A 15,627-nucleotide genomic window follows, 5' to 3' on the forward strand; every position below is an offset into this window, starting at 1 on the left:
AGAACACACATCATCATACATGATCATCTCGCATAGAACATCTCGCATGATCATCTCATGTCCTTCCCCATTACCATATGGCGCTTTTAATGCACAAAGGAATTAAATTCACTTTTCAGTCATTTTGAATATATTTCATCTTTAAGATCTCTATCAGAAAAGATGCTCCTTTCAGGGTTTTAGCGTTTTGTTGTTTAGTGATTAGTGTCCAGATGTTGTAAATAACTCTTATAAAATTAAAAGCAGTGTTAACTTTTCCATGTACTTAAGCGTATCGTACATCTCTCTTTCTTACAACTTCGGCAATTGGTTTGATCTAAGTAAGCTGGATTACATGACCGTGTTACAGGTCACTATCTATAAATGCAATCATTATAAATGTAAGCAATGAGAAAACTTGAAGCTTCTCGTATTCCTCACTTCTCTTCTTAGGCAACTCCTATGGTTGAGTCACAGCAATTTTAATATCGCAAACAAATAATATAACTAAAGTTTTCTTTTAAGGAAAACTACATCACTTACATGAATAATAGATTTGTTGAACTGCAGAAGCGGGATGTTGTAACTACTCATGCAGGACGCTGCAATGTTAATCATTGTACTTATTGTTTGTTCACATCGCACCAAAGAGGGTAAAATATGAGCAAACTTTATGATATGTTACGTTTAATATTGTAAGTATTGTAGTGAGAGGAATGTATATTATTACGGATGTGAGTAAAAGTCCCTAGGCCTATATGTAAAAGAAGTTCCGAATGAGTAACTGACTCATTAACGCCTAAGCCAAACTACCTAAGCTAGAAACTTGAAATTTGGCAATGCATAGGATTTGTGTAGGGATGCGCACGGGACGAGTCGAGACAGGATTTTCCTGACAAAATTCGAGTCGAGACACGGCTCTTCCAATAGAGAAATATATATTTTTCGAGTCAAGACATCACTTTTACAGCACATTTTCGAGACGAGACAGCCACAAATCTTGTCTCGTGCGCACCCCTAGATTTCTGACATATGGTACGATTAAAGAAGGATTTTTGGAAATTCGATTGAAAAGGGATAATTATTATATTAAAATGTTTGTATATTTAAGTTTCTGAAAGTTGGAGATGGGAAATTTAATATATGGACTTCTCATTTAAAATCATTAGACAAAGGTTTTTGGCGATTTTTAATACAAGTATTCAAGGACGCCCATGTTGTGGTTTCCAAAGGGGGAAATATAAGCGAGGTTTCAAACATGTAAAAATTCTTTTGGGCTTTCGATATTCCCAAGTACGATTTCCTCTTAGGGGGGGTGAGCGCCCCACCTTGCCCCCTGATGGGCGCCCTTGCAAGTATTTTATCCAGAAGGGAAGGAAATGAGGTAGGCAGGAAAAAGGGAGATGGATTACAATTATTATAATAATATGGTCATATGTGAGAATCCTTTAAGTTTAGACACAAGCAATTTCATATTTGGATTGTCACGCGTAGCGTAGTTGTTAACGCTCTCGCCTTTGGTGCGAGCGGATCGGGTTCCATTCCTCGTGAGGACACTCGTCAGAAAGTTGTGACAGCTTTTCCAGGCCAGCCATTCTGAGTAAAGCTTTTCCTGGGTTTTCCTCATTAACACCGGGATGGTACTAACATACAAGTCCCAGGTCGATTCCTTCCTTCCCAGATAGTATGCTTGTCGAGAAACATTATCCCTTATACGTGACGGGCTTAAGGCCAGGGGTAAAAGTGCGGCGGAACGCGGGGGGAAGGCGTCCTACCACCTCGAAAATATATGTACGGCGTCTCCCCAGTTCCTAAAAAAAATTGCAATGGGCAAAGGTAGGCAGGGGGAGCGGCGTGGCATCATGTCGCTACCTACCGTCCCCCCACCTCTTCTGTTCCACGTTTACCCCTGCTTAAGGCTAGATGCCGATGCCGATAGAGATCATAAATGTGTGTGTGTAAATAAAATCAATAAATCGTATTTGTATTTTTTAAAATATAAAGTAACTAAGCGCGTGTTTCAGCAATCTTTGATATTTGTCCTAAAAGCGATGAAAATAGTTGCAATAATTGTAATAAGATATCCATATCTCGGCGTCCTTTAACGTTAGAGACATGAGATTTGAAATTCAAACTATTCATCTAAAATAAGTGAACACATGTTTCAATGTGTTTTAGATTTTTTGCATTCCATGGGAGGAAGAAGGGTGGAGGTGCTTCGCTAAAATGCCCATACGAGACGTTCGAATTGTGTGGGAGACTTGCGATGGTTGGTTGATTTGATTTCGATATACCATTCACTTTAGTAGCAAGGCCTGCTGTTTAACGTGAGATCTGTACCAAATGAGCTTCTACCTGGAATAGAATCTGGGTCTCCAGTGCCAAAGGCACTTCCTCGACCTATATAGTCACGAGGGAGCTCTGCGAAACTTTGAGTTCTGACGGATTTTATATGAAAGGTATAGAACAGGGTTTATCAACCTGGAGGTCGCAAACCCTAGGGAGATCGCGAGAGGGTTATGTGGGGGTCTCGAAGATAAGTGGAAGAAATAAATATAGTTAGAATCTAATACCGGAAAACAGTTTTAATTATTATTTTGAATTTTGTTCTCGTATGCCTGTTTTTATTTTTATACATACTGTTAAGAACAACAAAAAAATAAATCTACTAAACATTTTCAACAGGAACAGAGTTCTTTAAAAATCAATTTAAATGAAAGAGGTACCATATGAAACTAATGAGAACTGCATATTGAAATACCAGAAACATACAAATGCAACGAAACCTGGATATTGAAATACAATTAAAATTGAGATCTAATGAGATACCTAAGCATGGTGTGATTTCAATAATGCGCACATTATCAAGTCATTTAAAATACTCAATAATTTTTTGAAAATTGTTCAAGTTTTTTTAAATCTAAAATTAGAAATAACTTTTTTTTATCATACGACCCAAAATTAAGGGAGTAATGAAGTTTTAACATTTTCAAACGGTCTCCATTTTGAAACAGTATGACGGATCAGATTCGATATTTGTAATATGAATGAATTGACCAAATTTGGTTTTAATCCGTTCACTTTTAGGGAAATTACTGTATCTACTATGTATAAGAAATTTATTCTACTATTACAGAAATAAATGGATATCGTGAGATCTCAATAATAATAATAATAATAATAATAATAATAATAATAATAATAATAATAATAATAATAATAATAATAATAATAATAATAATAACATACAAGCTTATTAAAAACCAGAAATTATAGGAGGTTCGCTGCAAGATAATGTGATAAATAATGGTCGTGATAGGAATTAGGTGCAAAACCACTGGTATAGAAGGAAAAACAGAAAATATTGTCCACAGTAACATGTTGGGCACTTGCTAGTAAATAAATAAAATGACACAATCAACTTTCCTAGTAATGAGCTAGCGTGGGTAACATCAACAAAGAGCAAAGGAAGTAACAGCAGGCAGGATATAAATAAAATACAAAAATAAACATAATACAGTAGGAAGTCGAAACTCCGAAATAATTGGGACCACAGGTAGTTCGGATTTTCAAATTGTTCGGATTTTCGAAAATGACCAATAAAATGCCATTTAAGCTTAACTTACGGTATGCTCTTTTATCGATACAGTGGTTATACAGTACATATAGTAATTACAATACCGTACGTACGGCTACTTACATTCAGTGTTTCTGAATAACCTGCTCTTACACTAAATTACACTGTTCTTGTAACTCATATTTAAAACTTAACTTGTATAGGCCTAAGGGAAAATAAAAATAAATATATTATGACAAAAAGTTACATATGAATGAACTTTTGTAAAAAAACTGACTTCACACAAAGAAAGTTGAATTAGCGTACTGTCACTAGCTTCTAGGGACCGCGTTCGGATTTTTGACGTTCGGATTATCGACGTCCTACTGTATAATATAAAAATAATTAGCTTACTGTAATAGAGAATATTGACGATATCCAGAAGTGCGTGACTATCTGCAAGGGAATCATGTCAGAAAGTGCATCATTAAAACTTTTGGGAGAGCCGAGAGGAAACCTATTTGAAACTAGCGAGAAACTTCTAAAAATGTATAAAAGGTTATAATAAATTCAACAACAATCAGTGGTGGCTTTTACTTAGAGCAAACCAAAGCAATCCCCTGGAGACCCGCGTTTCAGAATAATACTCTTGAATTTTTAAAACATTAATGCATAACAGATTATGCATTATTCTGTAATATCTCAAAGCTTTGAAAATCCCAGAATGGTCAAACTGATCGCAGTTCTATGAGCAGCCTATCTGCAGGACAATACATGCATCATAAAAATATTTCCATTTTCCCATTTAAATGTTCAGTATATTGTAAATCTCGTTGCAGTTCAATTCATTCTGTAGATCACCGGCGAAGTGCTCTGTGACTTCATCAAGACTTGTTTTTCTTTGTTTTGAAACTTAGCAGCGTACGGTATTAGCTACTGGAAGAATCTGGTATAATGTTAAAAACAGAAGCGTTACCAACCAAATGGGCGAAATAATCTAAAAATAATCGCATCTTTATGTACCGGTCCTAAGGAAAGGCTTCGTTCCGTCGCGTACGCCTTCGAGTGTTTTTTCTGGGTTCGATTCCACCAATATTAAGGTGAAGGTCTAACTTTCATACAGCTTCGGTGCTGAAAAAAACCTCAAACTTTAAACTAACTATCCAACCTGTACACCCTATAGGCACGAGGTGTAAAGTAAAAAAGATAACTAATCAAACTTATAATAATTCCCAATAGACTGATCTTGTAAAAGATAAATTTAAAAATAGAGCGACTCAAAACATCTCAATCTATTCTGGAAACAAATTATACATGGTGGTCCAAAAGTGTGGAATCACCGAAATAAAATCCAAACCGTTCATAACTGGGAAAAAAGGAAAAACATGATGATAACAGATGAGGAGGGGGAAAATCTTTTGAGACATGTGGCACCATAGGCCGCAATCTTCAAATGGCAGGATTTTTTTAAAATGGGAACCCTATCGTGTAAAACATCAAATAGGACTGAAAGTTTTCCAGGAATCCAGTGGTGGAGTGCTTTTGGCTCTGCTACCAACCGTTGCAAAGTTTTAACCAATTTTCTTTAGTTTCGGGTGGCGTAACACGGACTGGCACAAATAAGGGATGAGCGGATAGAGATCGCGTTGATCTAAGGAGAGCGCAACAGCAGACAGATCGCAGACGATTTCAATGCTCGTCACAAAAAACGGGAGCCTATTTGTCATTGTGCAGTGTGAAAAGTTATAGCAAAATTTAAGGAAATCGGGTTGGCAGAAAACTCAACTAAAAGCAGGCAGGCCTCGCACAGCGACGGTCGCAGCGACATCCACTGCTGTGTTGGCATCATTCGCGAAAAGTTCCACCCGTAGTAAACGTCGCTTAGCTTAAGAATGTGGTGTATCCCGTACGTCCATCCTGCGATCGTATCTGTGCATAAGTGGCACCAATACAAGATGCAGCTATTCCAACATCTAATTAAGGATGATCCAGACCGCCGAGTCGCATTCAGTGAGTGGGTCGTGGAACAAATCAGACAGAATCTGGATTCGCATATGACGTGCTGTTCTCGAACGAGGCCAATTTTTTGTCGGGCGAGCTGAACTGGCAAAATCATCGATATTTGTAAGACAACAATCCACGTTGTACGACGATTCTCGCGTCGTTGGCTCTGACAAAGTGATGGTATGGTGTGGTGTGTGGGGTACCCGTGTGGTGGACCCATTCTTTATGGAGGGCAATTTAAATGCAATTACCTACCGTAGCATGCATGAGGAGGAGATCCTGCTATCCGTCACATTAGAGAATGGTTCTTTCCCTTTGTTGTATCAATATGACGGGGCACCATCTCATTTCAGATTATGTGCTTATGAGTAACCTCGATGAGCAATTCCCATAGAGATGGATAGGCCGGCGAGGTCCTGTGGAATGGCCACCGCCTTCCCCAGACCTCACTCCATTGGATTTTTTCTGGGGACTACGTGAAACCCGTTGTGTATGCTACCAAGATAAGGGATATTAACTACCTTCAACGCAGGATTATTGACGCGTGTGCCAGCATTCCTGAGGATATGCTGGGCAGGGTAATGGATGACTGGCAGCAGCGGATAAATTTAACGATTGCTCAGGAGGGACGGCACATTGAACATTGGTGCTGTAACACTGCATTGCTGTAGCATTGGTCAGTGGGCCACACATTGCCCGCAGTGTTATATCCAGGTAAGTGCAGAAAATCGATTAAAACTTTGCAACGGCTGGTCATAGAGCCAAAAACATTTCACCACTGGATTCCTAGAAAAAAGTTAGTCCTATTTAATGTATCACACGATAGGGTTTCCATTTAAAAACGTTTCCGCCATTTCAAGATGGCGGATTTCGAGATGGTGGCCGATGGTGCCATATGTCTCAAATTATTTTCCTCCTCGTCTGTTATCATTTCTTCCTTCTTTCCCAATTCTGAACGATTTGGATTTTATTTGGGTGTTTCCACACTTTTGGACAACCCTGTATTTAACATAATGAATGATTGTCAATCCACTGCTGGATAAGTGTCTTTCGAACTCTTCTCCAGAATCATTTGTCTTTGGAAATTCTTTACGACGTTACTCCAGTACTTCTTGATTTCATCACACCAGGCGCGCACCCAGAAATTTATGTTGAGAGGGGTCCAAACCTTGGGGGGGGGGGGTGTTCAATACTACAAACCACTATGTGTATGTGGTATTGAACGGGTATTATTCTGCATCCGAAAAGACGATAAGTGATTGTAAAATACTTCCACCTATAATTTCAGATAAAAAAATGATAGAACTAGATTATTTTTTATAAAAAAAATAGTACAGATGAAATGTAAGATCAAATTTTCATGCTACATAAATCATTTCCCTATTAAACAAGTATCTTTTTATTGAGAAATTGCACAAATGTATGTTGAGTTAGGAAGTTTGGGAGGGTCCGGACTTGGTGGACCCTCCCCGTTTGTTCGCCCCTGCATCACACCGTCTTGTATAAAGACTTATTTTATGTCTCACCTTGTCTTTTAATGTGTGCTCAAAGATTGCTTTTGTACACCTATCATTTTGTTTTTTCAATGTGATCGACCCACTACCGCTACCGCTGCAATATCTGTTACTCTCGCAATCTCTCTGATCCATCCCAAATAGCAAGAAAGCTTTCGGCCAGTTGGCGCGTGCTTGGCTTTTGGCTTTCTACGCTTACCCTTTCAAGGCGTGTTTTCATACAATATGCCTTTTGTTGTACTTGAAAGCGATACTTTAGATCCTTCACCAAGCGTCATAGCATCACTGGTCGTTCATTGAATATTGATTTGCCGCCAGCGTAAAACGCTTGCATCAAGGTTGAATGGAACACTCAATACAAGGATGCTCCAATGTAACTTCGTTACTGGAATCCAGCTTGCGGCATCCTTGCATGCATTTCAATGAAGCCGGACTCAAGCTTCCCGACTTTCAATTCAAGCTTACAGCAAGCGGTTTGCAAGTTGTCTCTGAAAAGCGCTAATTACGCTAGTTCGATTCTATGGCTGGGTAGCTAAACTTGAAAAGCGCTACCTTGCGTCTTATATTACCTTGAATTTGTATCCGTAGCTGACATTAAGGAAACGAAGGAAAAGAAAAAAAAACATTGGGTCGCCGTTATTCCTTCTTACACTATAATTTATAGACCAGTAAACACAACGCTACTTACTCCAGATTCTTGTACACTACTTGCGTTGTCAATGCTAAGGAAAAGACGAGGAAAAGAGAAAAGAAAAAGAAAACGTTTAGAATACCACCATATATCTTGCATCTCTGTTTATTTAACTTTCCTTGTAATAAACGCATAACAAAAGACTCTCATTGACATTTATGATCGTGGATAGCTAGATTCAGGAAAAAAAAACTTTATATTCCGTTTAAGTTTTTTTTTAACCCTTTTAACGCCAACACCACTCAAAGGTAAATAACAATATAAATTAAGCCACACTGTACTAACAGTAAGAGAGTTGTTTACATTTCTGAACAATAGCACAAAGCTCCTTGGTAGGCTACTTCACCAAAGGAAATTTACCGATTACATTACCACTCGTGAACATCTCATTGCAAAGGGAGAGAGAGACCTACGGCTGCGTCGATTAACCTTCCCCCTTTTAGCACATAACTTCTCCACTTCACCCGCATCCAACTGCTAAGAGGGCATTTCCCTCGACATTTACTATTAGCAGCGGCGGTAATAACATTATACTCTGTAGCACATTATGGGGAACACAAAACCAGCCAGTAAAATTAGACTCGACTTCTGACACTCCCGCATTGAATTACGAGTGGTATCGTACACCCAGCGTCTTAACGTGCCTCACTGATCTAGTGAGCAACATCACAATCAAACGTAACAGAACAACTCGAGAATACAAACTTGGGGTGCGGCGACTTAATGTTTAGATTGTAGATTATATAGATATACATATGTATATAGTTATTGATAAACAATACGGAATGCCCGCTGCTAGACAGACATAAACTAGCCATCACTAATCAATCTTTAATTTATCAAATAGAATACCTGAGAGAATAGACAATACGGAATGCCTGTTGCTAACATACATGTGCTAGATGGCAGCTAGTAATATATTATACATCTAGACAACTCTAAGAGATGATTTTTATTCAGAGCAAGAGAGAAACGGGTCTGATATCAGACTACCCCGCTGGCGTATGATTCAACTTACTGGATAGAGACTCACTCTCGTTTACTCGGACATATTACGGACAAAACTCATTTCGGACAATATTATGGACATTGTAAACTGACTCGGATAATATTATATATATATATATATATATGTACCAAGAAAACTGAGAATTATTGAACGTATATTATTGTTTGTTCATAAGTAATCTGTAGTAAGATAATGAACACACGAAGACATTGATATGACGTTAGATATTATATTTAAAACAATTTGGACGACTATAAATGGTGGACAATTTCTTCCGCAACTTCCCGGATGATACCAGTTTCTTCACAAGACGGAATAGAAAGAAATAGACATATTTACCTAGTAGACAGTTACCAAAGCTCACCCGACCGTGGTTTCACTTTACGAATAGGGACACTGTGGAAACACTGTGAAACAGCACTCCAGGGTGGCGACCGGTCCTGATGACTCCTCCAACATCTCACCATGTGTACAGCCATAACCTCGGCGTGGATTTATCACACGACGACCCCTCCTGGGTTAATAGCAAAAGCATACGTTCCGCTACTATCTCCACCAGGTAGACAAACAATCACTGCAAAGCTGCTGCAATGTTCATCCTCACAACAGCGACCACAGTTAGACACATTAAATTCCGGAGAGGCAGGCTGAGCTGACAACGAGTAATAAAGGACGAAGTCCCTTGCCAAGAAAATGTAGTAAGGGTGGACGGAAATTCACCACGTCAAGAGAAGGAGGCCATACATCAATCGAGTTCAGTCCCGGAGACAGCACAAAAGGGATTTCTGAACTTCAGCTTTCATCACATTAACAGTTAGAAAATATCTCACCAATCTCAGCCATACTTCAAAACGCACAGGTCGAATATTTGAGTAAGTTCTCTTGTGATTCTTGTTTATACCCGCTAGCCTAGCATACCGTTCGACTAAAACAGCTTCTTTAAATATTTATATTAAAGAACAGCCACTCACTGCATAGTTCACTGTAAATTAATACCCAAAAATATGGACAATCGTGCTTCTCACCACACCATGGCCATGTTCGCAGTTCGTAGTACAAAGAAAAGGTGAACCAGAGGGGATCTTCGCAGCCCTCTCACTTCCGGATTGGTCATTCCATACTACGCATCAAAGCGTAGAATGGAAATAACAGATTTTATAACAAAACAAATATAACTAAAGGAGAATAAAAATTATATAAACGAGCATTTATATATGCAGATTCATAATAATCCTTCCGTTTTACATGAAACACAAAATTTTAAATTATTTCAAACGATCCGAGCTACTCTCAAAAGCCGCTCGACGCAAACCATAGACATACAAAGGAAAGTAGCATACTACATCTACACGCACTAGTCCAATTGTCAACCATCTTGAATCCTTCATGAGAGTTGAGAATTGAGAAAATATAATAAGAAATAATATTAGCTGAGAGCTGATTGAACATTTCCGCAAATATTCTCTTTGAGAAAATGTAACGCTCAAAGAGGAACGTTACATCTCTATACTTGAGAGGTCCGACTTTTTTTTGTTTTTGCTGTTGTTAGGTATGCGACTGGTTCCCAGAGTACATATCTTCATGCTTTGTTCTGAGTCTGCAGATGGTGAATATCTAATTTCGTTAGATGGTTATTGTTCGTCTGTTGAAGTTTAGTGCCTCTTTTTTGCACCAAAGCTATATGGAATGTGGACCTACAGTTTAATGTAGAATCCAAATTACCGTAACACCTTCAAATTGTAATAATGCTCTCTCACTAGAAATCGAATCCAGTACCAAAGGTGCACACACTAGCCAGCAAACGTCACAAAGAATGTTGGTTTGCTCGTTTGATCTCGAAAAAAAGACTGAAACGTGGATCAACTATCGACTGCATATCCCCGATTCAAATTCAAGCACAAAAACAATAAACATGGAAATATATTTTAGAGAGGCTATTTATATTTTTCAGTTTCTAGCTTCATAGAATTTAGCATTCAGGAGTCGTTTCGAAGAAAATATAAGTGAATTGACAAACTACATGACAAGGAAAAGCAAAATTTTAGGGAAAATACTCCATTATTCTCGATTGTACACGAGATTACTTACGTTAAGCAGCTCTTTGTAATATTGAGATTTGTAAATGAAGATACCAATGAAATCGAGAATAATTTTGACGAGCATAATCGACGATAATTTGATGGGCGACTTCTCTCGTCGACATTTTTGCTTTTGACGTTGTTACATTCAGCTGGAGAAGTGCCTCTAACGGGCCCAACAAAGGTCGTAGGACCCGCAAAGACTAAGGCTGCCTCTGACAACAATACCTTTCAACCAACGCTGTATCCAGGGTTAAGGAATGGAATGGAATGTTTGAATTTTCCGTCCCACGATTATGCTGGCTAGGCCAAAGGGAACAGTGAGAAATGAATGAAATGGTGGAATGAAGAAAGTGGGAGAAAATGGCAACCCCTACGAAACCTACGCACACGATGTTGGCCCACCACAAAGCTCACTTGGCGCGAGCTGGGATCGATCCAAGGACCCCATGCACCAGAAGTGACTGCTCTACCACTGAGCCACCGCGGCCCCTCCAGGTTTAAGGAGTGGAGGGAAGGTCTAAACCACAAAATTATTTTAGAGGAAATGTCAGATGATTTTAGGGGAATGTCTTATGGATCACGAAAGAATGGGTATTCATGATTCCATTGCACCAGTCATTTTGAGACATCCCTATGTCTTCGAAGAAAAATGAAACTATGCTAGAAATTTGTCCCCACCTCTCTGTGTTTTATATCCTGGATAAAATGCATACAAATTAACACAGTATTATGAGAGTAGTTAGTACCTATTTGTGCCAGGATGTTATGAATGTGTATGTCGATGGATTAAATTGGAAGCTAATAAGTGCATCCTTGTTTTCTCCAAGGTCACAAAAATAGGCGCCGTCATTGCCTCGGAATGTTATTTATACTTATACATGTAGCTCACTCTAGCTATCCAGCGTTGTATAAGAAATAATCGACCCACGCATGATAAGATAAGAGGTTAAAAAATGGCGCAATTATTTCAAATTGTATGTTGGCTTAACAGGCGGAAACAAGCCTGTGCTCATAATAGCTTTACACATCCAGTCTTTTTAATGCTTGTGTTAACAGTGCCATAAAGCAGTCGGTATAGTCTTGTTTGTCTCAAGAAATAGGCTATATTATTTCCATTTTGAGAGCAATTACCGTATGTAAGTATCGTATTTTAAATAGTACTAAGTTTATATTAATGATGAAAATATCTGTCAACAAATATTGATAGGAGCCAGATTATCTAATAATATGGACCTGTGATGCTATATTTTCGAGATTAAGATTGATTGAAGTTTCTGTGTTATTGGTCACATCAAATTCTAATATGAAATGAAATTTCAGTTTTTAAGTCGCACGATTATGCCTGGGAGGCCAAAGGAGACGGATGGTTAATGAAAATGAATGGTTATGATTAGAGATGCAAAAAAGCCGGCTTTTTTGAATCGATGTTTTTTTTTTCACATAAAAAGCCGGCTTTTTTGGAGAAAAAACGAGAATTTTGGAAATTTTGGCTTTTTTCATTTTCATGATTTTTCTATCTAAATAGCTTTCTTATAGTATATTCTATAATTAGATAAGAATTCCATGACCTAAATGCGATATTTCGCTCTCAAATTCACCATCAAGATGGATGGAGCACATGTTTTACGAATTAAAGCTAACATAAAGAATGTAGTATTTGAGGGCAATTACAGAGGCTATTTAACTTTTGAGTTATCGACATTATTTTCTTCTCTAGATCATTATAGTTTGTCATCCGTGTTTCATTTCTAAGAGCTTAGTACTCTAGCTTCTAGCGCAAAAGTTAAACTTATGTTTCTCTATATATCCGTCAAAGCGTACTTTTTTCAATATATCCGTCAAACCTTACTTCCACATTTCTGTTATACTGTAGCTGTGCAACGATTTAGCAATAATTTTCCGGATACAACCTTGAATACTATATTATACAAATAATCAATAGCGGATTTAGAAACATACTTTGAGACGGGTTTCTCTGATTGTTTCGTTTTCTAAAATGTCCTAATTTTATTTGGGAGGAGCTTGAAGTTTATGAGTACAGGCATAATATTTCGTTTCGTTTATATATTTAGCGATAATCTTCCGAATACAACCTTGAAGATCATTTTATACTGAGAATCAGTGGCGGATTTAGAAGAGTATTTTGGGAGGGGTTTTTCTTACTAATGTTTAGTTTTTCTAAACATTCGTAATTTTTATTTGACGGGAGCTTAAAGTTTATGAGTAAAGGCATAACTAATAGATATTTCCTTTGTTTTAGACATTCCGTAATTTTGGGGAACGGGCTTCAGTCCGAAAGACCGCCCCTCTAACCTTCTCAAAACCGTCACTGCTGGTAGGTAATTAGTAATAATAACGATTTAAAAACAATAAGAAAGGAAGTCGGCCAACTCACAGTACACGCACTATTTCTACTTCACACATGGAATGAAGAAAAGCTTTGTCAGAATGGTCGAATGCTGGGTTGAATCCGAACTTCTCGATAGAAGCGCAAAAGCTCCACTCAGTCATGTTTGTTGTGCAGTTGTATTTATCTTAAATATATTCCGTAGTCTTTTTTTTTTTTTTTTGGTGGTGGTGGGGTGGGAGAGTTCGGTAATGATATGAAGCAAGGTTGGCTGGTTTAAACCAAGGTGGTTTAAACCGGCTGTTTAAAAAAAGAAAATGGTTTAAACCAAAAAAACAAAAAAAAAAAAGAAAAGAAAAAAAAGAAAGAAAGAACGAAAAGTGCTTTAAATCGTGTGAATTTCATGGTGACGTTTTCACATATCATACCATCCGCATTACGTTTATCTACTTTTTACCTTTTAATCAAGGGGTCCCTTGTTCAATTCTCGGTCGAACCACAACTCATCTTTCAAGTGTAAACCAAGTAGCGATTCGAGGTGTCCCTTTAAGCGAAAGTCTTCTCCGTGATAATCTTGGTATTTAATAAGGATGTTAAGCATAAACATACGAAATGAAACCAAATTATATATTTCTACTTGAATGAATGCCTGTTGTTTTATAAAGAAGTCAAGTTGCTTAAATGTATTGATAGAAATTGGCAAAATTTATTAACTGCCTACGTAGCTTCCAACATCAGCTTGAATTTGACTTGGTTTTTATTTTATTGAATGATATCTACATACCAAGTTTGTAATTTAATACCTCAGTTCTGGCGTAGTGATTAGGATACGTTGACCTTAAAATTTTACATACAATACATTTAAAGTAATAGCAGGATTTTCCCAATGGCTAAGGCAGTTTCCCGATTTGTATATAATTCTGTATAATGTTTTTACTTGTGTAACTGTTTATCTTTTTGTCCTTCTGAAATGACTCTTGACAATTATATTAACAAATAGGCCTATTAAAGATCAGTACAACGTATTTTTATCAGGAATCCTTCGTAAGTGAGTCGGCAATAGCATTTGTGACCAATTAGTTCCGGTTTCGTGTACAAATGGACAATTTCTTTTGGATGTAAGCCGAGAAACGGTTTGGATTCCGCTTTACCTTGTGTGACTCCTTCCAGCATAACCTTGTTGTTGCATAATAACACAAGGCGAAACAAGCAAATTTCTGTCCATATCTAATATAAATACATAGAGTAAATTATTTAAACCAAAAAACCTGTTTTTTTTTTAAAAAAAAAAAAAATAAAAACCATGGTTTTTGCCAACCCTGATATGAAGGGTGTGAGCCAAGAACATGGTAACCAACAAATTTTCAATTGCTGAGTCATGCAGCAGATAGACAGCAACGCATACCGCTTCGTTTAGTCCTACATGTATAGTCTTATGTGAAAAATCAGCTTTCCGACTTTCAAAATGGATTGTGCAGCAGAAAATCTCTAATTTCTTAAAATAGTAAAATTGTGGGTTACCATGTTCTTGCCTCACACTCTTCATATGTTGAATCCCTCTTGTTAAGGGTCAGAAAACTTGAGGACTGAGTAAACCGTGATGGTGGTCATACAAAACTATAGAATTTCAAGAATATACAGAACCAAAAGCTCTAGATGTGCAGCCTGTAAGAGTATTATATAAATCTAAGTATTTCTCTTATGTTTTATTTTAATTTTATTTTGTTCCAAAAAGAGGGTATGGAATATTTTGAAGTAAAAATACTACATAGAATTTTGCTAGTTATTTGTGTATTTTATTTAAAGAAGTATTTACTTTAAGGGGTGGCTGGTTTACACCAGCTGTTTTTTTTAAATAAACAACTGGTTTAAGCCAAAAAAAAAAAAAATAAAATAAAATAAAATAAAAAGAACGAAAAATGCGAATCGTGTGAACTTCATGGTAACGTTTCCAATCTGCATTTGTTTTATTTCCTTTTCATCTTTTGATCAAGGTGTCCCATATTCAATTCTCGGTTGAACCACAACCCTTTCTTTCATGCGTAAACAAAGTAGAGGTTCGGATGTAACTTTAGGCGAAAGTCTTCTCCTTGATAACCTCGCTATTACGTAAGGATGTTAAGCCTGAACATACGAAACGAAGCCAAATTGTATATTTCTGCATGCCTGAATGCCTGTTGTTTTATAAAGAAGCCAAGGTTGCTTAAATATATTGATAGAAATTGGCATAATTTATCGATTGCCTAGCTTGGATTGGACTTTCAATGATATGTACAATCCGCGGCAAAAAACCTGCAACATGAGCATATAAGTTTATTGTGAAATGACGAAGTCTTTTGCTCCAAAATAAGTGTGCACGGGAGGAGGTCGAGATTTATCCTGGCATGATTCGTTCCACTTAGACGTTATGTTCATTCCCTGTGCCGTTAGGCGTAGTTTCACAATA

General features: G+C 37.5%; 2 protein-coding genes across 5 annotated transcripts in view; one reads left to right on the top strand and one right to left on the bottom strand.

Annotated features, from left to right (window-relative positions):
* The window catches only part of LOC145695210 (uncharacterized), a 135,647-nt gene that overhangs the window by 52,718 nt on the left and 67,302 nt on the right, over positions 1 to 15,627 (bottom strand). The window lies entirely within an intron of this gene.
* Positions 1 to 15,627, top strand: part of LOC145695205 (N-acetylated-alpha-linked acidic dipeptidase 2-like) — a 148,516-nt gene that overhangs the window by 9,845 nt on the left and 123,044 nt on the right. Inside the window, exon 1 of one of the 3 annotated variants that reach the window (XM_081772191.1) lies at positions 11,816 to 11,970. The exons of the other annotated variants lie outside the window; for them this stretch is intronic. The gene's annotated coding sequence lies outside the window, so the exon portion shown is untranslated. Of the gene's footprint in view, positions 1 to 11,815; positions 11,971 to 15,627 lie in introns of those variants that run through there. 3 annotated transcript variants of the gene reach the window in all.

This window comes from Thermobia domestica, chromosome 9 (assembly GCF_964235325.1).
Source record: "Thermobia domestica chromosome 9, izTheDome1.hap1.1, whole genome shotgun sequence".
NCBI classification, from domain to species: Eukaryota; Metazoa; Arthropoda; class Insecta; order Zygentoma; family Lepismatidae; genus Thermobia; species Thermobia domestica.